The following is a 23,777-nucleotide window of genomic DNA, read 5'->3' on the forward strand; positions in this document are numbered from 1 at the left end:
CCAGCCAGTTCTATTGGAGGCAAAGTGATCTGCCAACTCTGCGGCCTCTTGAACAGATGTAGGGGAACGGTCTTTGACAAGGAGCCTTATTTCTGGTGGTAACTGATGGTATAATTGATCCAGTATCATGAGGCTTTTCACCTCTTCCACTGACTGAGCTTTGGCACTTCCCATCCACTTTCCAAATATGTCCATCAATTTTGCTCCCAGTTCAACAAAAGACCTCCCTGCTTGGATCTGACAGTTTCGAAATAACTTCCTAAAGTAGTCAGGTCCCAGTCTGAATCTTTTGTACACTGCCTTTTTAAACTCGGCATATGTGACAGGCCTGTCTGAGGGGAAATATTGGTATACCTCTGCCAATTCCCCTTTGATCAGATTTGATAAATATTGCATATATTTATCCTCCGGTAGCCCCCACATCTGAGCTGCCTTTTTGAAGGTGTTGAGGTAAATCTGTGGGTCTTGTCCAGGTTCAAACACCGCAAAATCTTTTGGTGTAACCTTTATTTTGGTTTCATTTCTGTCCTTTCTTGTTTCATCAAAATGAAACTTCTCTTTCAAATTTTAACTTTTCCACCTGTATCTCAGCATCCAATGCTCGCTGCTTCTCCCTCTCCTCAAACCCCATTCTCATCCTTTCAGTATCCATTCTCATTCTCTCAATTTCCAACTCCCGCTGTTTTTCCTTCTCTACACCTTCCATAATCTCTCAGTTTCCAACTTTAACTTCTCTCTCAAATACTCTATATAAGCGGGATTGCTTGAGTACCCTTCTGGGTTCTCTTCTCTGACAGGTTGTTTTTGTTGAACAGATGCGAATGCTATCAATGCTACTCGCAATTCATCTACCCCTTTACCCTCGTGAGGTAAATTGAATGTTATGCACTTCTCCACCAGCTCCTCTCTTTTCATCTTTATATATTCAGTCATGTTTTTAGGAGTTCACTTGCACTTTGCCACACACTCTTTGCCAGTCACTCTCACAAGTAATCTTTATTTGTTATTTCTTTTAGCCACACCACTTTTAGGGACTCTCTAGGGTTCGAATCCCACCGCTACAGCCACCACATGTGACGTCCTTCCCTGTTTCTCCCTGTCAGGTTCCCACCTGCTTGTGGTTACTGCCTTTCACTAGGCACCACCAGGGATACCACCAGTCCGGACCGTCCTTTATATGGTTTCTCACTCCGCTCTAGCACAGATCCCACTAGATCCCCCTGCTAGGCAACACCACCAGTCACATCCTATAACCAATACTCCCAGAGACTTTGCCTGAGTCTCTCTCTAGCTGGTTACTTTTGTGACTGCGTGCTTAAGCTGTTCCCAACCCCCTTGTATCTTTATAGATAACGCATACAACTCTGGGTTGCTCTGGATACTTGAATTGTTATTATTCCTCCCTGCACCGCTGCCACCATTAGATGCTGTTTCTGTTCAGCCTTGGTAATTACCTTGCCCTCCCTTCTGGTATGTATATCCCCCAGCCAAGGATCAGGCCTTTGGTAAACCAAATAAGTATTTATTAAATATCAGAAATAACAAGATTAGTTTTAGAATGTTTCACAAGCATATGGTTTCATCTATTCTTGTTTTGTACTTGACTTATTATTAATCAAAACTCCAACTCCCTCTTTCTCCACACTCCTGATCTCCCCCCTCAAACACCTCTTTCTCCACACTCCCAACATCCACCACCAAACACCTTCTTCTCCACCCTACTAACATCCACCCAGATTCAACTGTCATTCTTCCATTTATACTCCCAGCCATTCAAACGCTCAGCCAATCATCCAGCATTCTACTGCTCATGTACTCTCCCCTCCTCTTTCACTCCACTTACCATATGTCTTCTATATAAACAGCACTTTCCATATTTACACTATAAGCAGGAACATCACAGTCCACCTATTCATATCAGCCTTTATGGTGTACCATAAGGGTCTGTAATTAGCTAAAAATAATCTGTTCAAATGTTTATGTATTTGTATGCCTATCTCAACTGTCTTGGACATAAAGGTATCCCTAGAACAGATGGGAATTATCTCTGGACTGCAGGGGGCATGTGAAAACATAGTGCCTCGGATTTTTTAAGATTCACCAGAAGTCCGGAGGCATTTGCAAATGTTTCCAAAGCACCCTAAATATTGGGAGCAGCTTCTAGTGGATTTGTACTAAATAGGGCTGTATCATCTGCATACATACTAAGTAAGTGTGTTGCAGTTCCAATTCTAACTCCCTTTATTTTTTTATTATTCCTTAGATGCTGTGCCATCGGTTCTAATGCCAGGAGGAGTAGAAGAGGTGACAGCAGACATCTTTGTTTGGTACCTCGGTTTATGTCAATATAAGGTGAGTCTAATGCGTTGATTTTGATGGTTGCAGTTGTTGGGGAGTAAATTTTCTGTAGGAGTGTTATAAATTCATTGCTTGTGCTACTGAAATTAAAAAGGGCCAGTGTACATAATCAAATGCTTTGAAAATATCTAAACAAAGGAAGGCTAAAGGGAGTTGATTAGTTTTACAATAGTTGATTAAATTTAGAATTCTTCTGATGGGATCAGCAGTTTGTCTATCTGGTACGAATCCAGTTTGGTCCGAATGGATCAATCATTGAATTATATGATTCAATCTGTTAGCTATAATTGAGGTAAATATTTTGTAATCTATGTTCAGCAATGCTATGGGTCTATAGGAATCTGTCAGTTAGCCTAACCTAACTCACAGAGTTGTTGTGGGGATTAAATTATGAGGGGGAGAACCATGTATGCTACTTTGAGCTCCTTGGAGAAAAAGTGGGATATAAATGCAATAATAATAATGTCTACACCACTGCTTTCATAGAATAGTAGAGTTAGAAGGGGCCTATAAGGCCATCAAGTCCAACTGCCTGATATAGGTTCTTTTAAAAAGCAGCAAATGTTTCTCCAATTTCTGTTGGTGAACAGGTTATTGAACCATCCTTCTTTTGTACTGTAGTTATCATGCATTTTCTATGTTTTTGCTTAATCCTATTTGCCAATAATCATGATCCCCTGCTCCCAAACTCACAGAATCTTTGTTGAGTATATAGCATGTTAACCATAATTTTATTAAATTCCAAAAGGTCTAATTCTTTGTGCTTTCTTTTTAATTGTTTATAAATTTGTTTAGAGCCTGATTTTCCATATCTTTGAAATAAATTTTTAATCTCATTATTTAATTTATTAATTTGCAAATTATGTCTGGTTTTGATTTCATGTAATCCCTTTATGCAAATTCCCCTTGTTACTGCTTTCATAGCTTCCCATTGCATTCTAATTGGCATTCCTGGAGTGTCATTTTCTTTGAAGTAATTATTTAAAGCATTTGAATCCCTTCTCTACTCGTTGGCATAGTGAGTAATATGGGGCTCAGTTTCCAATCAAAGGGTCTCAAATTGCATACTATCCATAGTTATAGAGACTGGGCCATGATCTGCAATTCTTATTGTTCCTATTTCTACATTAATTAAAGATGGGTGTTAATCTGCTGTGACAAGGATGCTGTCTAACCTGGAGTGAGATTGAGAGGTTGTTGAGAAAAAGGTGAAGCTGTTATCCTATGGGTGTAATTCAGCCAATGTGTCTTTTAAATTAACCTTTTAAGGATGGCTGCACATTTTTATTTATTTATTTATTTATTTATTATATTTCTATACCGCCCCATAGCCGAAGCTCTCTGGGCGGTGCACAACATAAAACATCCAATATACAGTTAAAAACATATATCAAACAACTTAAAAACAATACACCAAAAGTAGCAAAACATAATTAAATATATAAACAACTACAACACAAGCCTGAAAATATTAAAAGCATATTAAATCAGTTAAAAGTATTAAGATGTTAAGATGTTAAGTAATTAAAATTACTAAAATATTAAGATCGTAAGTGTAAATGTAGGTGTTAAAATAGATGTAAAACAATGTTAAAATGTTAAAATGCCTGGGAGAACAAAAAGGGTTTTACCTGGCGCCGGAAGGACAGCAATGTTGGCGCAAGGCGTACCTCATCAGGGAGAGAGTTGTTTATCACATTTTTTCTGAGATACTTTCTTTCCCTTTTGATCATGTCTCTAAGACTGATGTTGAAATCACCACCTATTATCAATTGTCCTTTTTGAAATTAAGTTTTTTAAAGCAGGTGGATAAGAATTTAATTTGTCCTTTATTAGGTGCATAAATTGTGCCAATTGTATAATATTCTGTACCATTAAACAATCTCTTTTTGAAGAGGAAATTACCTCCTGGGTTTTCCAAACCTTTTCTACAATAAAGGGGAAATTTGCTTTAAAGATTATAGCCACTCCTCTTGCTTTTGAAGTGCCTGGTGCTACATATTTCTCCCCAAAGTATCTATGATTGAGCAAAGACTCTCTATTTTTAATTGTATGTACCTCCTGTAAGAGAGTCACCATGGGGTGCATTTTTCTAATATAGGAAGTTATTCTCTTTCTTTTTATTACACTTCCCAAACCTTTTACATTTAAAGGTACTATTTTTAAGCCATTTAAGAATTTTGACAACTATTGCTTTATGAATACCCAAACTAAAATATAATAAATTCTCTTTACCTTGAAATATCGCCATTGCCTCTAACTCCCCTTCCTCCCCAACTTTTCTCCTTTCAACCTTTACCATAACCGCCCTGGGCTCCTGCTGGGAGGAAGGGCGGGATATAAATCAAATAATAAATAAATAAATAAAACAATTACCTACTAAATAATGTGGGATCTGCCTGATGCAGTCCAGTAAATCTGCTGAGACTGCACCCACACCAACAGGTGTGAGACTCTGGCTTTTACCCAGTGTGTTATCACACTATCTCCTGCAGGGGAGAACCTTTAACGTATATAATATTACAATTTAATTCATAAAACTTTAACAATAACATTTCTCACTACCTTTTACTTCCCCCCAGAGACTTCTCCCTGAAATTCAGGGAGTAAAAAGAGAAAGAACCATTGGGAACCATGTCCCCAATATATAATTCCTCCCCATTCTGCCAGCTCATAAATACACACATGTATGTTCACATACAATCATAGATTATACACTCCTGCGTATACACATACTTGTTCGCATATAATTAATACCACAAAACTTGTTGTCGTTTCTTAAAATGAGTACTCTTCTTGCGGTAAAGAATGAGTTTGTAAGATTAATTGGGATGCCTCCTATGCATTTTGTAACGTGCCTGCTATTTCTTGCTAATTTTCTCTCTCTTCCACTGCATTAAGTCGTTTGCGAGTTGCTTTTCCTGATCATTTTCTTTGCCATTCTCCCTCTTTATGTTGGCTGCTGCTTTCCTCTTCTTCTTCCGATATCAGATTCAGATATCAGATATCATGCACAGAGTGCTGCACATGAAAAGTTGCTCTGGAATTCCCATATCATGGTGCCAGCATCAGGTGCGCTTGTAGTCAAAGACGAGCCCAATGCAAACTTTAAAATTTATCCAATTTGTATACCCATACGTTATTTAGAGCCAATTAAAAATAGAAATACAACCATGCTGTTTTAAAAGTGAGCTGGGGAAAGGAGGGGTAGCTGGTGGATGACGCTCCCCATTTGCCCAGCCTTGAAGCTTGCTTTGCAATTATTTACTGATTTCAAGTCTGCTCCAGAGAGTGGAAGAAGAGGGAATTGAGCTGTTGGAATTAACACATTCTCTTGCTGTCACTTTAGTTAATCTGTTTGCCAACAAACATTTCTTAACTGTTCCAAACCTTTGTTACCTACAAAGTAAGATAAGAAGAAAAATGGTTACATTTCCTAATCCAACTTTCCAGCTTTCTCCTCACACCTTCTTTGTTACTTATTTTTATTATTTATTATTATTTATTAAATTTATATACCGCCCGACTAGCAATAGCTCTCTGGGCGGTGAACATAAAACAGCATAAAAATACAATAAATAACCAAACAATACTAAAATACAAGCAACAATCCAACACAATAAACATTTTTAAAATTAAATCAGTGTAACTTAAAATGCTTCAGAGAATAGGAAGGTTTTGACCTGGCGCCGGAAGGAGAGCAGAGTCGGCGCCAGGCGTACTTCCTCGGGGAGACTGTTCCATAGTTCGGGGGCCACCACTGAGAAGGCCCTAGATCTTGTCATCACCCTCCGGGCCTCCCTGTGAGTTGGAACCCGGAGGAGGGCCTTCGTAGCAGAACGTAGTGCACGGGCCGGTTCATATCGGAAGAGGCGTTCCGCAAGGTATCGTGGTCCCGCACCGTATAAGGCTTTATAGGTTAATACCAACACTTTGAATCTAGCCCGGAAACATATTGGCAACCAGTGCAAGCTGGCCAGAACAGGTGTTATATGCTCGGACCGCTTGGTCCTTGTCAGCAATCTGGCCGCCGCATTTTGCACTAGTTGTAGCTTCCGAACTGTCTTCAAAGGTAGCCCTACATAAAGCGCATTACAGTAATCCAAACGTGAGGTTACCAGAGCATGTACCACTGATGTAAGGTCCTCTTTACTCAAATAGGGACGTAGCTGGGCTACCAACCGAAGTTGGTAAAACGCATTCCTAACCACCGAGGCTACTTGAGCCTCAAGTGAGAGGGAAGAGTCTAAAAAGACTCCCAGACTACGAACCCGGTCCTTTAGGGGGAGTGTAACCCCGTCCAGGACAGGGTATATATCCACCATCCGATCAGAGAACCCGTCCACCAACAGCATCTCAGTCTTGTCTGGATTGAGCTTCAGTTTGTTAACTCTCATCCAGTCCATTGTCGAGGCCAGGCAACGGTTCAGCAAATCGACAGCCTCACCTGAAGAAGATGAAAAGGAGAAGTAGAGCTGCGTGTCATCAGCATACTGATGACAACGCACTCCAAAACTCCTGATGACCTCTCCCAACGGCTTCATGTAGATATTAAAAAGCAGGGGGGACAAAACTGACCCCTGCGGGACCCCATATTGGAGAGCCCGCGGTGTCGAGCAATGTTCCCCAAGCACTACCTTCTGGAGACGACCCGCCAAGTAGGAGCGGAACCACTGCCAAGCAGTGCCTCCAACTCCCAACTCCGCGAGCCTCTCCAGAAGGATACCATGGTCGATGGTATCAAAAGCCGCTGAGAGATCAAGGAGAATCAACAGAGTTACACTCCCTCTGTCTCTTTCCCGACATAGGTCATCGTACAGGGCGACCAAGGCTGTCTCAGTGCCAAAACCGGGCCTAAAACCCGATTGAAATGGATCTAGATAATCAGTTTCATCCAATAGCGCCTGGAGCTGGCCAGCAACCACCCGTTCCAAGACCTTGCCCAGGAATGGAACATTCGCCACTGGCCTGTAGCTGTTAAAATTGTCTGGGTCCAAGGAAGGCTTTTTCAGGAGTGGTCTCACCACTGCCTCTTTCAGACAGCCCGGGACCACTCCCTCTCGTAAAGAGGCATTTATCACTTCCTTGGCCCAGCTACCTGTTCCATTCCTACTAGTTTTTATCAGCCAGGAGGGGCAAGGATCCAGTACCGAAGTGGTTGCACGTACCTGTCCAAGCACCTTGTCCACGTCCTCGAGTTGAACCAACTGAAGCTCATCCAACAAAACAGGACAAGACTGTGCTCCGGACATCTCACTAGGATCTACTACTATAACTTGAGAGTCTAGGTCCTGGCGGATACATGAGATCTTATTCTGGAAGTGATCGGCAAACTGATTACAGCGGGCCTCCGATGATTCCACCGTGTCCGGAGGGTTTGAATGGAGAAGCCCCCGGACAACTGTATCCCAACCATTTGTAGCCCCTTGCACATGGGGCTTTCCAACTGATGCCTCGGCAAATACCCAGGAATGTTTTAACATAGTTCCGTGATCTCTAACTATCCACTTTTACACATGCTCTCATCTTCAGCTACATTCCTAGGAAAAGATACGTTTTGTTCCCAAGTCAGACAGCAGAAAAAACTTTCTCATAGCATTATTTAGGCAACACTTCATTTCAATTTCAAGTGGGGGGGTGCAAAAACAGTCTTCCCTTTGTACCAAATACACTTTTTGTTAACAAATTTTGTCAAAAATACAATTTGCAATACATTTAAGGGGAAAATACTAGTGAAAAATCTATAGATTCCTTAGGCTTCAATTGGGGATACAAGGTACCTTAGGAGGGTTGGAAGGCATGCCTGGGATGAAGCACATTTTTTCCTTTAGTTCTTTTAGTTGGGTTAATTTCTCATTGGAGCCCTTCAGACTCCTGGTTTGAGATTTTTGGTGCCGTTTTGACATTTCTTCATATAAATAAAATATACGTTCTCGTTGAATCTGTGGTGTTTTACTGCCTCTGGATTCTAGAGCTCCACGGAGGTGAACAACTGCAGCATGAGGGGACTGAGGAAAACCTGCCCTGGGAGTGAGTATCTGGCATCTGAGTGCCTGCTACTAGCTCCTTTGGGCTGCTGTCTGTCCAGACAGCTGAAGTCCCTGGTAAGTGCTGCAAGGACTGGGACCCTCTGCCTGGCCCTTGTTCCAGAGAGAGGCAGCAGTTAATCTCGCAGCCTCTTGCAACAGCTGCTGGCTGGGCCAGGAGGCATAAAAGCCCAGTTGCCCTCGGGGAGCCACTTAGGGAGTCCTGAGGGCGCAGGCGCTACCCCCTTCTATTACTTTTTCTTGTTGCTTTTTAAATTTGTTTTCTGTTAAACCAGTCTAGAGGAGATTGGTGGTGGGGAGAGCGTGTGGTGCATGTGTAGTTCCTGCACAGGTTGGGAGCCCGTGCAGTGATCTGAATGAGAGGAGAAAGTCACCAGATGCCTTCAGAGTGAGAGTCTGTAACTGGCAGAAGGCTGGCCCTCCCTGGGTGTGAGGCAGGAGGGGGAGTAGATGGGCCCTGTGTGAAAAAGTTTGAATGGGTGTGACTGTTCCCAATCCTCGCAGAGGCCTACTGGGATAATTCGCTCTGGCAGGCTTTGTTGGTGGGCTTGTGTTGGGCCCATATTAGGTGTTTAGGAGGAGTCTTAGTACAGAGGAACATGGGTGATGCCACCCCAATTTCAGTGATTATGGGCAGAGGGAAATATAGCCATGGGGAGGTGGTGAATTACCCGAGAAGGCGAAGGCAAGGCTATCTGCGCCTTGTTCCTTGATGCCACTCCCCTCATGGATTGGTTCCTCGTTGCTCATCTGCTGTGCCCACTGGCCTGTGTGTGTTGTTGTTTAACGCCAGATCGGTACATAATAAGACCACTCTGATCCACGACTTGATTGTGGATGAAGGTGCCGATTTGGTGTGTATTACCGAGACCTGGGTGGGTGAGCTTGGAGGAGTTGATCTGACCCAGCTTTGCCCACCTGGATACTCGCTGCAGCACCAGCACAGGCTGCAGGGACGGGGGGGGAGGAGTTGCTGTGGTCTGCAGAACTTCCATCTCTGTCACCAGGAAACCACTCTGTCTTGGAGGTGGCTGTGGGGGCCTGCCCCTGGTGTTGGGCTGAGGAGACAGTAAACTAGGGTTGCTGCTGGTGTACCGTCCACCCTGCTGCCTGGCAGCTTCTCCGACCGAGCTGGTGGAGGTCATCTAGGCTGTGGCATTGGAGGAGCCCAGAACGGTAGTGCTGGGTGATTTCAATGTCCATGCTGAAGATGCCTCCAGTGTTTCAGCTCGGGACTTCATGGCCTCCATGACGACCATGGGGCTGTCTCAACTTGTTACTGGCCCAACACATAGGGCAGAGCACACCCTTGACTTGGTTTTTGCTCCAGATGGAGGAAGGGGTGGTCTGGAGATAGTGGGGGTGGATGTAACCCCATTGTCATGGTCAGATCACTTCCTGGTGAAGTTTAGGCTCCGATCCTTCCCTGCAGGGGTGGTGGACAGATTAAAATGGTCTGCCCCCGGAGCCTAATGGAATCCACTGGATTCCTGAATGCCCTGGGGGAGTTCCCAGTAGATAGAGCAGGTGACCCTGTTGAAGCCCTTGTCATGCTGTGGAACAGCGAGACGCATCGGGCTCTCGACACAGTTGCCCCTGAGCGCCCTCTCCGGCATTGTGGAGCCCTGTTTGCACCTTGGTATACCAGTGAGCTTGGGGCAATTAAACAGGCTGGATGATGGCTAGAGTGCAAGTGGCGAAAGACATGCTGTGAGGCTGATCGGGCACGAGTAAAACATCATAACCGTGCCTACTGTGTGGTGGTGAGGGCGGCGAAGAAGGCCCACTTCTCTGCCTCCATCGCATCCTCAAGTAGCCATCTGGTGCAGCTTTTCCATATTGTCAGGGGTCTGTTGACATCAACTCCAGGAAATGGAGTCTTAGACCCTTCAGAGGCCCACTGTGAATTGTTTGCAAGGCACTTTCAGGGTAAAGTTGCTCGCCTCCGTAGCGGTCGTGATGCCCCATCCACACCTACTGTAGTCCCCAATGAGGTGTCCAGTGCAACGTCTGCTGCAACTTCTTGGGAACGGTTTCAGTTGACGCGGCCTGATGACGTGGACAAGGTGCTTGCGATGATGCAGCCAGCAACGTGTCCTCTCACCCTTGCCCTTCTTGGCTTATTAAAGCTTGCCGAGGGCATCTGACCGAGTGGATCCAGGGTGTGGTCAATGCATCATTGTGAGAGGCAGTGGTTCCAGCCACCTTGAAAGAGGCGATGATCCGACCACTCCTGAAAAAGGCCACCCTGGACCCACTGGTTTGTGACAAGTACAGACCGGTTGCAAATACTCCCTTCTTAGGGAAGGTGATTGAGAGGGTTGTGGCGCAGCAACTGCAAGTACTCTTGGATGAAACAGATTATCTTGATCCATCCCAGTCTGGATTCAGGCCTGGTTATGGGACTGAATCGGCCTTGGTCGCCCTGATGGATGACCTTTATCGGGAGAAGGACAGGGGGAGTGCGACCCTGTTGTTCTTACTTGATCTCTCAGCGGCTTTTGATACCATTGACCATGGGCCGACTTGGTGAGCTGGGTATTGGAGGCACTGTTTAACAGTGGTTCTGATCCTATCTCCAGGGTCGTTCTCAGAGAATAGCATTGGGTGACTGTCTTTCGGCCCCATGGCAGCTGTGCTGTGGGGTGCCGCAGGGTACCATCTTGTCCCCCATGCTGTTTAACATCTATATGAAGCCCTTGGGAGCAGTCATCAGGAGCTTTGGGGCGAGGTGTCAGCAGTATGCTGATGATACCCAGCTCTATTTCCCCGTAACATCTGAATTGGGAGAGGCCATGCAAGCCCTGGACCGCTGCTTGGACTCGGTGGTGGGCTGGATGAGGGCCAATAAACTGAGTATGAATCCTAGCAAGACGGAGGTGCTGTGGGTTGGTGGTTCCCGAGTTAGGATAATTGGTCAGTTGCCTGCTTTGGACGGGGTCGTACTCCCTCTGAAAGCGCAGGTCCATAGCCTGGGCATGCTCCTGGATCCATCTTTGTTGCTAGAGGCCCAGGTGACCTCAGTGGCTAGGAGTGCCTTTTACCAGCTTTGGCTGGTGAGACAGCTGCGGCCGTTTCTGGACCGGGATAGCCTGACCACTGTTGTTCACGCACTGGTAACCTCCAGGCTGGATTACTGTAATGCGTTCTATGTGGGGCTGCCCTTGAGTTTGGTCCGGAAGCTGCAGCTGGTGCAAAATGCAGTGGCAAGACTGCTCACTGGAGCAGGGTATCGCCAAAATGTCACCCTGTTGCTGAAAGAATTGCACTGGCTGCCCATTTGCTACTGGGCCAAGTTCAAGGTTCTAGTTTTTGTGTACAAAGCCCTATACAGCTTGGGACCAGGATACCTGAAAGATTGTCTTACCCCTTATATGCCCAGTCGATCACTGTGCTCTGCAGGTGAGGACCTCCTTCAGATACCATCTTATCTGGAGGTTCGTTCTGCACAATATACGAAATGGACCTTTAGTGTGGCAGCACCTACCCTGCAGAATTCCCTCCCTTTGAATATTAGGCAGGCACCATCTACATAAGAACATAAGAACATAAGAAGAGCCTGCTGGATCAGGCCAGTGGCCCATCTAGTCCAGCATCCTGTTCTCACAGTGGCCAACCAGGTGCCTGGGGGAAGCCCGCAAGCAGGACCCGAGTGCAAGAACACTCTCCCCTCCTGAGGCTTCCAGCAACTGGTTTTCAGAAGCATGCTGCCTCTGACTAGGGTGGCAGAGCACAGCCATCACAGCTAGTAGCCATTGATAGCTCTGTCCTCCATGAATTTGTCTAATCTTCTTTTAAAGCCATCCAAGCTGGTGGCCATTACTGCATCTTGTGGGAGCAAATTCCATAGTTTAACTATGCGCTGAGTAAAGAAGTACTTCCTTTTGTCTGTCCTGAATCTTCCAACATTCAGCTTCTTTGAATGTCCACGAGTTCTAGTATTATGAGAGAGGGAGAAGAACTTTTCTCTATCCACTTTCTCAATGCCATGCATAATTTTATACACTTCTATCATGTCTCCTCTGACCCGCCTTTTCTCTAAACTAAAAAGCCCCAAATGCTGCAACCTTTCCTCGTAAGAGAGTCGCTCCATCCCCTTGATCATTCTGGTTGCCCTCTTCTGAACCTTTTCCAACTCTAGAATATCCTTTTTGAGATGAGGCGACCAGAACTGTACACAGTATTCCAAATGCGGCCGCACCATAGATTTATACAACGTCATGATGATATCGGCTGTTTTATTTTCTTTTATTTTATTTTATTTGCTATCTTTTCAGCTCCTTTTGAAGACTTTCCTCTTTCAACAAGCCTTTTAAATTGAGACCTATCCCAGTCTGCATTTGTGCCAGAATGGTTTCTTATGTTCTTTTAATAATGTTTTTAACCCTTTTTTAAAGTTGTTTTTAAAAAATGTTTTTAATGCTGTTTTGTTTTAATGTGTTTTAGGATCTGTTTTTATGATGTTTTAAAGTGTTTTAGTGCTTTGTTTGCCGCCCTGGGCTCCTGCTGGGAGGAAGGGCGGGATATAAATTAAATAAATAAATAAATAAGTCAAAAGTTCCCACCGGGGAAACTGGAAGTCAGGGCTGTCTTTAGTATACAGATTCCATTCTTCCAAAAATCTTTAACTTCGATGGCCATAATTGTTGTACACGTAAAAAGCTGGTGTTCTTTTTGGCAGGGTCGGTACATCTTTCTTGGATCCTCCACCCCCCATTTTCTTATTCATTTTCACATGGGTCTTTCATAGAATCATAGAATAGTAGAGTTGGAAGGGGCCTATAAGGCCATCAAGTCCAACCCCCTGCTCAATGCAGGAATCCAAATCAAAGCATTCCCGACAGATGGCTGTCCAACTGCCTCTTGAATGCCTCCAGTGTCGGAGAGCCCACTACCTCTCTAGGTCCATTGTCGTATGGCTCTAACTCAGTTAGGAAGTTTTTCCTGAAATCTGGCTTCCTGCAACTTGAGCCTGTTATTCCATGTCCTTCACTCTGAGACGATCGAGAAGAGATCCCGGCCCTCCTCTATGTGACAACCTTTCATGTATTTGAAGAGAGCTATCATATCTCCCCTCAGTCTTCTCTTCTCCAGGCTAAACATGCCCAGTTCTTGCAGTCTCTCCTCATAGGGCTTGGTTTCCAGTCCCCTGATCATCCTTGTTGCCCTCCTCTGAACCCGTTCCAGTTTGTCTGCATCCTTCTTGAAGTGCAGAGACCAGAACTGGATGCAGTATTCAAGATGAGGCCTAACCAGTGCTGAATAGAGGGGAACCAATACTTCACACAATTTGGAAACTATATTTCTGTTAATGCAGCGTAATATAGCATTTGCCTTTTTTGCAGCCACATCACACTGTTAGCTCATATTCAGCTTGTGATCAACGACAATTCCAAGATCCTTCTCACATGTCGCATTGCTGAGCCAAGTATCCCCCATCTTATAACTGTGCATTTGGTTTCTTTTTCCTAAGTGTAGAACTTTGCATTTATTCCTGTTGATTTTCATCCTGTTTTCAGCCCTATGCTCCAGCCTATCAAGGTCCCTTTGAATTTTGTTTGTATCTTCCACGGTAGCTATGCTCCCCAATTTTGTATCATCTGCAGATTTGATAAGCATGTTGTGTACCTCCTCATCCAAGTAGTTAATAAAAATGTTGAAGAGCACTGGGCCCAGGACTGAGCCCTGTGGTACACCACTTCTTACTTCTGCCCAGTTTCATATAGGAGAAGCTTATACTGGTTTGTTTCTTTCACTCAGGAGAAACTTATTTTGGAAGTCCAGTCTGGTCATGGGGTCTGCTACGGTATGACAACGCCCACCTAATGCCTGGAGGCCAGACTGTGTGATGGCGGCATGATATGCATTTTCTCACAGTTAGATCTGGCTCATAAACTGGTGAAACACTTGGGAACGGGGAGGGAAACTCATTCAGCCAACCCCCTTTTTGGTTTGATCCTACCAAACACCCTTTGGCTGCACATGGATTGGACTTCACCTCAGGAGAGCACTCAATACACGCAAGAGCACAGAACTACTCACTCAAGTCACAACAAGAGTAGGGGAGCAGGGCAGGCTAAGTTCAATCACACCCACTGAGCCACAAGGTTCCTGGGTCAGTGGTTGTGCTCAATTCATGCTAGAGCACACCGCTCATTCGCTCAATTCATAACAAGGGTCCATTTGCTAACACCACTTTCAATCTGTCTCCCCCCAGGGAATGCTTCAACCACATGTACACTTTTCTCTTCCCCCCCCCACTATCTATTTACATAGTGAGTAGGGATGGAAAGTTCTGTCCATTTCGGTTCTCTCAGTTTCTCATTTTTCCAATCTTAAATTCAGTTCTCCCCATTTCTGCAGCAATTGGCATTTAAAAAAAAATCCTCATGAAAATTCTCAAACATTTTAGTGCGAATTTCTCCTAATAAGCACATTTTTGTAAGCAGTTTTAACAAAGGTACACATTTTTGCAAGCAATTTCTTGTTATCTAATGCATCTTTGCATGTTATTTTCACTCATATATTAATTTTTATGCACACTTTCCCCTCATATATGAATTTTTGTAAAATATTGTTTAATTGGCAAACTGCATCACAAAATTCTAGTAAGTGCGAATTTCTAAGAATGGCTGGGTTTTGGTTCTCATACTGATTCGGAATGTGCGGATTTGATAAATTCTGCTTAAAATATGAACTGTATCAAAATTCTCACCCATTCCTAAAGGTGAGTCTAACAGATCTTGGCAGCAAAAAGGTCAGATAGTGCAGTCCCGAACAAGAGATGGCCAGGCAGCACGGGTAAATCCCCCACTGGCAATCCCCAGTCGAAACGTCTCTTACCTCTAGGGGTGGCGCTGGGAAGTCAGTGGTGGATGGTCCAGACTGATTGTTCTCTAGTGAACTTGGCTATCTGAGTCATGGCACCATGAATTATGGGAGAAAACAGAACTTCCTGTTGTGTTTGAATAAGATCCGTTAGAGGCACTTTTATTAAAAGTCAACAAAGCATACAAGCAAGCAGCTGCTTGGAAAGGAAATTCAGTCAGGCATAAGCCCCAAAGTTCTCCGTCTCAATCAGTTCCAGCACATTCTTAGAGCAAATTTTCAAAGGCACACAGAAAGCTGCTTTCATCAGCGCTATGCACACATGCTTATCTAAGGTTTTGAACATCAGCAGTTTCCCCCCCAGAACATTCTATGACATCTCTTGCAACACATCCTTTGCAGCATATTTTAGTGTCATTCTGTCCATCACTCCCTTTCTGCCTGCAAGCTCTGACCAAAGATTGAGGCCTGTAAAAATTTTATTCCACACATTGGTCCCACCAAAGGTCTCCTCTGACACACCTAGGAGGCGAGCAAGGCAGGCGAGGAGGCACTGGGCAGGCTGTGGCATTGAGGCCCACCTGAAAGTGGCCCAAACCCACTGGTGAATCCTGCCCCAGTATTCGAGAACCACTGCTGCATATGTTTACTCAGAAATCCATCCCATTGCATTCAGTGGGTCCTGCTCATGGAAAAGAGCGCATTGGACTGAATCTATAATGTGAGTTTGATCTGAGGAGTCCTTTATTTGAAAATGCTGCCGTGATTTGTTGGTCTGATTCTGGCTGAGAGTCAGAAAATAACATTTGTCAAATCCATGTCTCCCACTGTTTTGAATGAGCAATTTACCTGCAAGGGTGAGGCCTGAGATGAGTGTTTGGGAGATTACGTATGAGGACAGAAGTTTTTAATTAGAAGAGAGAAACAGCACGAGCTGTCAGTCAGTCAGCTAAAGGTGAAACACCCTGGGATGGTCTCTCTCTCTCTCTTTGGGGGTGGGTCTGAGTAGAGTAGCAGATCAGCTGCCTTATACTGGTGCCTGTCAGTCTCCACTTATTCTTGGATTTATATTAGCATCTTATATTGCAAATTTGTAAGTCTTCAGTGGTCTCTCATCTGAAGGAAACCAAATGTTAGTTCCACCCTGGGAACTTTAAACCCAGGGATGGAGAAACTGTGGCCCTCTAGATACTGCTGGATTGCAACTACCATCATCCCTGACCATTGGCCATGCTGGCTGGGGCTGATGGAGGTTAGAGTTCAACAACATTAGGGGGGGGCACAGGTTCCCTACTCCTGTTTAAACCACTTGGAAGTGGGGAGGATTAGAGGAACACTGGTTTCAGGAATGGGACAGTATTTATTTGGAAAGAAAGATAACTGGCATAATTAAAGCAGCATGGAGGAAATGGCAACAAAACTCCTAGCCGAAATAAAAGGAAACTTAAACAACAAAGAGACCTGTCAAATACAGCAGCTGAAGCAGAGCCTGGAAATCTTGCCCAGGGATTTCCCACTCAGTTGCTGGTTGCCTTTGTGAATGGAATGTTGTGGAGATTTAAGCTGGAGAGTTACAGCTGGGGTCAGAGTAGTGACATCCACAGTAGGTGTTTAAAGTGGAATTGCTAATACTTCATCCTCTTACTTTGTATAGGCCATCCATACAACACTGTCATAAAATCACAGTCATTCTATAATTTCCTTGTGCCGCCTGTCTTTTCTCAGACTGCAGAAAGTCTTTTTTTCCAGAAGAATTGTGCAGCATTCACAGATGTAGATGCCTTTAGCATTACTGTTCCATCATTTTAAAAAATGGGTGTGGTTTTTTTGTGGACAGTGGCGTACGGGGAAAAGAAACATCACAGCTCAGTAAACATAACATTTGCAGTAGGTGCCCTTTTAGAATCCTGTTTTGTTTCTTTGATTAGCCTTTTAATAATTGCTAAAATGCTTTTGCAACTTTAAAAAAAGGCAAAGACAGGTTTAGTACTATAGTCATAAGACTGTGATAATGAGCCTTGCTGCATCAGGCCAAAGGCCCAACCTAGTCCAGCATCCTGCTTTCACAGTGGCCAACCAGATGTCCATGAGAAGCCCACAAGCAGAATCTGAATGTAACAGCACTCTTTGTACTTGTGAGTCCCTGCTATTGGTATTCAGAGGCACGTTGCCTCTGATAGAAGAGGGAGAACATAGCTATTGATCATTTTCATCTTCCATAAAGTTGTTAATTTGCTTTTAAAGCCATCCAAGTTGTTGGCCATAACTTCATCTTGTGGGAGTAAATTCCCTAATCTCACTATGTGCTGTTTGTCTGTCATGAATCTTCCAAGATCCAGCTTCATTGGATGGCCCTGGGTTCTAGCTACCAACCTTTTTGGGCCTATGGGCACCAGTCACAAAATGGCTGCAGTGGGGGGAATGGCAATTTACAAAACGGCTACCATGTGGCACCACAAGCAGAGAATGACCCCCACTCTGGCTGGCTGCCGCCATGAGTCTATCCAAGCAATGCCCAAGTGGGGCCTGAAGATCCACTGCTACCAACAACTTTGTCACATGGGGATTTACCTTCCCCCATTTATCCACACACACATGGACAAATCAACAGGAGTAGACTGTTTCCCCCAATCCACATGAGTCAGGTACAAAAACAACCCATTGAGTTTTTACACATTGACAAGAGATCTCCTGGAATAATGAATGCTCTTCCTTTGGTTCTTGAAAAGCAACACTGTGTCACCATATTGACTGCAAAAGACCATTGGGGTTTAAGATATGGGCAGTTAAACTACCTTCAGTACTCTTCTTCCTTAGTTTAAGACTACACCCTAAGGCTGTGTATGCACCATACATTCAAAGCATATGGCTCCCGCCCCCCAAAAATGATTCCTGGGAAATGTAGTTTATCCTTGCAGAGCTACAATTCCCAGCACCCTTAACAAACTACAGTTCCCAGGATTCTTTGGGGGAAGTCATATGCTTTAAATGTTTGGTGTGGATATAGCCTTTGAGTCCTAAATGCCATGCATGAAGATAATCAAATCTGTAACTAACATAGTTCAGCTGCCTTCCTATGATGTGATGATCTGCTGTAAGTTGCCTTGATCATGAGGTGACCAACAAATGAAAATAGTAGTAGTACGTAATGTAAAAAGCAACCATAAAACAGTAAGTTGTTTATGTAAGGCATCTTTATTTAAAAAAAAATAAGAGAAGGGTAAGCTCAGGCTCAATATTTGATCATACCCAGGGAGTATGTGTATTGGGCCTTCGGGCAGTTTAAATTTTAAAGTTTGGTTACCTAGCAGAAGACCTCACTCCTATCTTGCCTACTTCTCACTGCAGATCTGGAGGTTATGAAAGCAGGACTTTGGAGTTTTAAACATCTGTGGGACTGATAAGCCAGTCTCTCACAATTTCTTAGTAAATTCTCCCATGCACAGCTTGATTGGGGCCGCTCCAGAGCCTGCACATCAAGCCGCCAAAGCTGTTGTCAGTTTAGCAAGATGTCTTCCAATGAAATAACAGATTTGTAAGGCTTGGGACCTTGGATAGTAATTCCATTCTTTGCAGTAAAGACAGACATAAGCCTAAGTTATCTTTACTTCACATGGATATCAAAAGTGTAAAAAAAACCATATTGTTGTCTGGCTAGGTCAATTCCTGGTTCATACTGAGAAGCAATTTGAAAATGGCGCCAGTGACACAAGTAAGGGTTGGGCTGCCCATAGTAATCAATGGAGAAATGAAAGATTTTAGCGGAGTTGTGATTTGGCACAAGTGTACCCATCACAAACTCGAGCAGAAACCTGAAATGGAAGCCTGCCTCCCAACAATGAGCCTGAGCATGCTCAGTGACCATGGAACAGTGACTGACTGTTGCAGGGCGGGGGGGGGGAGAAAATGACTAGAACCCTGAACATAAAACACTCCACAGTGCAACATTTTGGTGCAGGGGCCCACTTGTAAAACCTATAGTGCCAAATTTAAGACATCTTCACTGGCTTCCAATTGATTTCCAGGCTTGGTTCAAAGCCCTAAATTACCTGGGTCCAGGACACATTAAGGATGACTCTACCTGTACGTTCAAATCGTTTATATAGGACCCTGCTCAGTGTTCCCCCACTATTTCAAGGACAATGAGCTAGCCTTCACTGGAGTGATATAGAGGCTATGCATCCTCCTCTCACTGGGCAGTTCTCTGCTTCATCCTTTTTGGCCTTTTGGCAAAAGCTGCTGTATTCTGGTGAGTTTCTGGAGATATGCAAGGCCTAACTGCATCTTCAGTATGTTTTTTTTCCTCATCCCTGAGCCATGGGCATTTGCAGGAATTTTTTTGGAGGGGGGGAGGAGAGAGAAGTAAAACACATGGGAACAGGTTAATTTCTTACAAAAAATAATAGTGGCTGTACATTTTCTCTCATACCTTAGGTTCTCAAATGCTAGAAACTTGCTTTTTTTAAGAAAGCTAAAAATCAGGGGATTATGACTGAACTGGGGGGGGGATAGCCCCCTTGCTCCCAGTCCCTGCTTTCTGTTACATCTTACTGGATGAAGAAGAGTCCTGGAGCAGTCAAAAGCCTTTTTTTTTTTGCTGGTCCCAATAAAGATACCGCCCAACTGTGTTTCCTAGTTGTCTAATGTTTGTCTTGTTGAATTTTATGATTGCTTTGGTGGATACTGTGGATCTTTTTGATATTTTGTTGACTGCATTTCAGGATTTTTTTAAATAAAAAGGTGCCTCATTTAAAATATTCCTAACCATAGAAGTGTACTTAATACTGTTCCAAGTAGAGGGCAGTAGTATACCAAAGCCTAGGTTGACACACCATTGGCTTCACCATTATTCACTAATAGGGGGAAAAAAACCTTGCAGTTTAAGAATGTACCTAGAGCCAACACATATTTCTATCAAACTTTAAAAAGCAGGGGAATTGGGCAGCTATAGTGAATGCACCAGGGGAGGAGGACACCTGACCTCCTCTCTTAGAGTTGTTATACTGCCCTACAAATTTGTAAAAATGCAAACACAATTTGATCTTTCACAGTCCAATCCACTTCTTCCTATGTAGCTTGGAAGAATTTGGTAACATGTGCCTCTGAGCATATGGTGAGTGGTGGCATCACCTGCCATCTCCAAAGATGGAGAATTAGTTTTGTATGTTTGTCAGTGTTCTCCTTACTTTGCTTCTTTCCTGTGTTATTACTGTTTCTACAGAGAATGTAACCTAGAAAATTGTATTTCTCTCATTTATCCTAGAAATCTGTGTCAAATTTATTTTTATTAATTACAAAGCCTTTTTATTGGTCAATGTCATATGATGGTAAAGACAGCCTTGTTATGTTCTATTTCAGTTGCATTAACAGTTGAATCTGAAACTGCAGTTTAATGTAAAATCAGATTGATTACAAAATGTTGCTAATAAAGCAATGGCTCTAGCAGTTGGAAAAAACAAAACTGGCCTGCCCAAGATGCATGTTTTCGGCCTGCTATGCTTAAACCGCTTCACTTAAGCAAAGGTGGGCATGGTCAAATAATAACATAGAGCACACCCATAAATTTGCTAGAATATATTTCACCTCCCGCTGTTTTATCTTGGGCAAACTGAGACACTCCTCATGTCCACTGGAAACTATTCTGCAGAACAGTTAGTGCCATTATTCCACAATCGTTTTTGGATGTTTTCTTAGTGTAAATTTTGCAAAGTCTTGGTGTTCTTCACATATTCACAGAAACAGAAGGGGAAAAAAAGATTTACTATAGGAAACGTTACTAAAATTGCAAAGTAAATGAAACATATTTACAGTGACCATCTGAACTATATCAATTGTCTTAATATTGTTGCTTCCTCCCTGCTAAAACCAGAGCTTGGAAAAGTTACTTTTTTGAACTACAACTCCCATCAGCCCAATCCAGTGGCCATGTTGGCTGTGGCTGATGGGAGTTGTAGTTCAAAAAATTAACTTTTCCAAGCCCTGGTAAAACAAGATCAGCACAGCACATGTCTTGTTACTGTTATTTGGGCTGATTGCAGGTATTGCCACCACTCACCATATGCTTGGTGGCACGTTACCAAATTCTTCAAAGTTACACAGGAAGTGGATTAGATTGTGAAAGACCAACCCAAATTGTGTTTGCATGTTTATAAATTTGTAGGGCAGTACAATATCTCAGAGAGTTCAGGTCTCCAGTTCCCCCGGCGCATTCACTATAGCTGTACAACTTCCCTGCTTTTTAAAGTTTGATAGAAATATCTGTTGGCTATAGGTATGTTTGCCTTTGACATTGAACTTTTCAAGGATTTTCAACATCTCGGCACAGTCATTAACCAAACTGGAGGCAATAGTCAAGAAATCAGAAGAAGGCTGGGACTGGGGAGGGCAGCTATGAGAGAACTAGAAAAGGTCCTCAAATATAAAGATGTATCACTGAACACTAAAGTCAGGATTCAGACCAGGGTACTCCCAATCTCTATCTATGGATGTGAAAGTTGGACAGTGAAAAAAGCGGATAAGAGAAAAATCAACTCATTTGAAATGTGATGTTGGAGGAGAGCTTTCTGCATACCATGGACCACGAAAAAGACAAATAATTGGGTGTTAGAACAAATTAAACCAGAACTATCACTAGAAGCTACAATGATGAAACTGAGGTTATCATACTTTGGACACATCATGAGGAAACATGATTCACTAGAAAAGACAATAATGCTGGGAAAAACAGAAGGGAGTAGAAAAAGAGGAAGGCCAAACAAGAGGTGGACTGATTCCATAAAGGAAGGCACAGACCTGAACTTACAAGATCTGAACAGGGTGGTTCATGACAGATGCTCTTGAAGGTCACTGATTCATAGGGTCGCCATGAGTTGTAATCCACCTGAAGGCACATAACAATAGGTATGTTCTTAAACTCTAAAGTTTTTTTTGCCTATTAGTGAATTTCTCTGCTTTTTAATCCGGGAGGTAAGAAATGGGATCCTGTGCAAATTCGCTGAGAATAGATAGATCATTTGCATGCTTGAGTTCAATGGGATTTACTCCCCTGCAATCATGCTCAGGATAGGTGAAATTGACCACAGGGGGATGGGGAGGGAAAGGAGGGCAGAGGGGAGGAGGTTTGATTATTTGCATGTTTATTTTCAGTGGGATTTACTCCTGTGCAATCATCCTTAGGATAGGCGACAATGACCATGGAGGGGGAGGAGGGGGAGGGGACAGGAGGGGGATGGGCAAAGGAAGGAGGAGGGGAGGGGCAAAGGGAAGGGGCAAAAGGAAGGAGATAGGAAGGAGGAGGGGAGGGCAGGCTTGATCATTTGCATGCTTTTTGAGTTAAGAGGGATTTACTCCTGTACAATCATACTTAGGGTAGGTGAAACTGACTTGTGGGAGGGGATTGGAGAGGGGATTGGGTGGGTGGGTGAAGACTGGGCAGAGGGAAAGCCCTTTTTCTTTCCAAAAGGAAAACATTGTGAACAGTATCAATGTTTCTCAGGTTTCCTCTACCTTTTTATTCTACAGCAGGCACATGTAGTCTCCCACCCAAATTTAAACCAAAGCTGTCCCTGGCCACATCCACACCAGGCCTTTATTTCACTTTAGACAGTCATGGCTTCTCCCAAAGAATCATGGGAAGTGTAGTTTGTGAAGGGTACTGGAAGTTGCTAGGAGAGGCCCTATTCCCCTCACAGAGCTACAATGTCCAGAAGAGGGGCTGACTATTAAACCCCTTTGGCCACTGGAGCTCTCAGCACCCGTCACAAACTACACTTCCCAGAATTCTTTGGGGAAGCCACAACTGTCTAAAATGAAATAAAAGTCTGGCCTGGGTGTGGCCCCGATTAGCCAAGCCAAACAGCTGTGATTCTGGCTTTTAGAACACTGTTGGCTCTTACTGAGCATGCCCAATGTTATAATAGACTTCAACATTAAATTTCTTAAATTAAAAATCAGCCAGGCATTTTTTTCCACTTTTAAACTGCAGAAAATGGTCAGAGTATGGGGCAAGGTCAGTAATAGGATTACTGGTACTCTGTGAACATGGCTGATTTTTAATTAATTTCAACAAATTATGAGACCACTGACAGAAAAAAGTCTAAAAGGGGTCTGGATTTTTTTCTCGTTTTACACTTGGAACTTTGGATTCTTTGAGTGTTTTGTGTATTGCCATGAAAACAAAACATCACAAAACTTATAGTCTTGAACCCAGAAATGCTTAACAGCTCTACGTTTTCTGAGAGAGCTCCAGTGGTCAGGGTGCTTTAACAGTCAGCCCCTCTTCTGGGGATTGTCGCTCTGTGAGGGCATCTCCTAGCAGCATCCTTCACAAACTACACTTCCCAGGAGTAAATGCCATTGAACTCAATAAGCATGCAGACGATCAGACTTGTGTTTCTCCTCCCCCTCCCCTCCTGCTCATCTCCTCTCGTCTCCCACTCCTCCCTTCTTCCTTCTTCCTCCTCTCCTGCCCACTCCAGCCCTCCCTCCCTCTTCTCCTCATTCCCCCCATCAGTTTCACCTATCCTAAGCATGATTGCATGCGAA

At 43.7% G+C, this 23,777-nt stretch overlaps 1 long non-coding RNA gene across 1 annotated transcript; it reads right to left on the reverse strand.

The window, feature by feature from the left end:
* Nucleotides 1–1,660: 1,660 nt before the first annotated feature.
* LOC133379586 (uncharacterized) lies at nucleotides 1,661–22,221 on the reverse strand. Its single transcript, XR_009761217.1, has 3 exons — nucleotides 22,026–22,221; nucleotides 15,249–15,360; nucleotides 1,661–5,757 (listed from the first exon to the last, which is right to left on the reverse strand). It is a non-coding gene; the product is annotated as an uncharacterized LOC133379586 (long non-coding RNA).
* Nucleotides 22,222–23,777: the final 1,556 nt, after the last annotated feature.

The sequence above is a fragment of the Rhineura floridana genome, chromosome 3, assembly GCF_030035675.1.
Source record: "Rhineura floridana isolate rRhiFlo1 chromosome 3, rRhiFlo1.hap2, whole genome shotgun sequence".
In the NCBI taxonomy this organism is placed as follows: domain Eukaryota; kingdom Metazoa; phylum Chordata; class Lepidosauria; order Squamata; family Rhineuridae; genus Rhineura; species Rhineura floridana.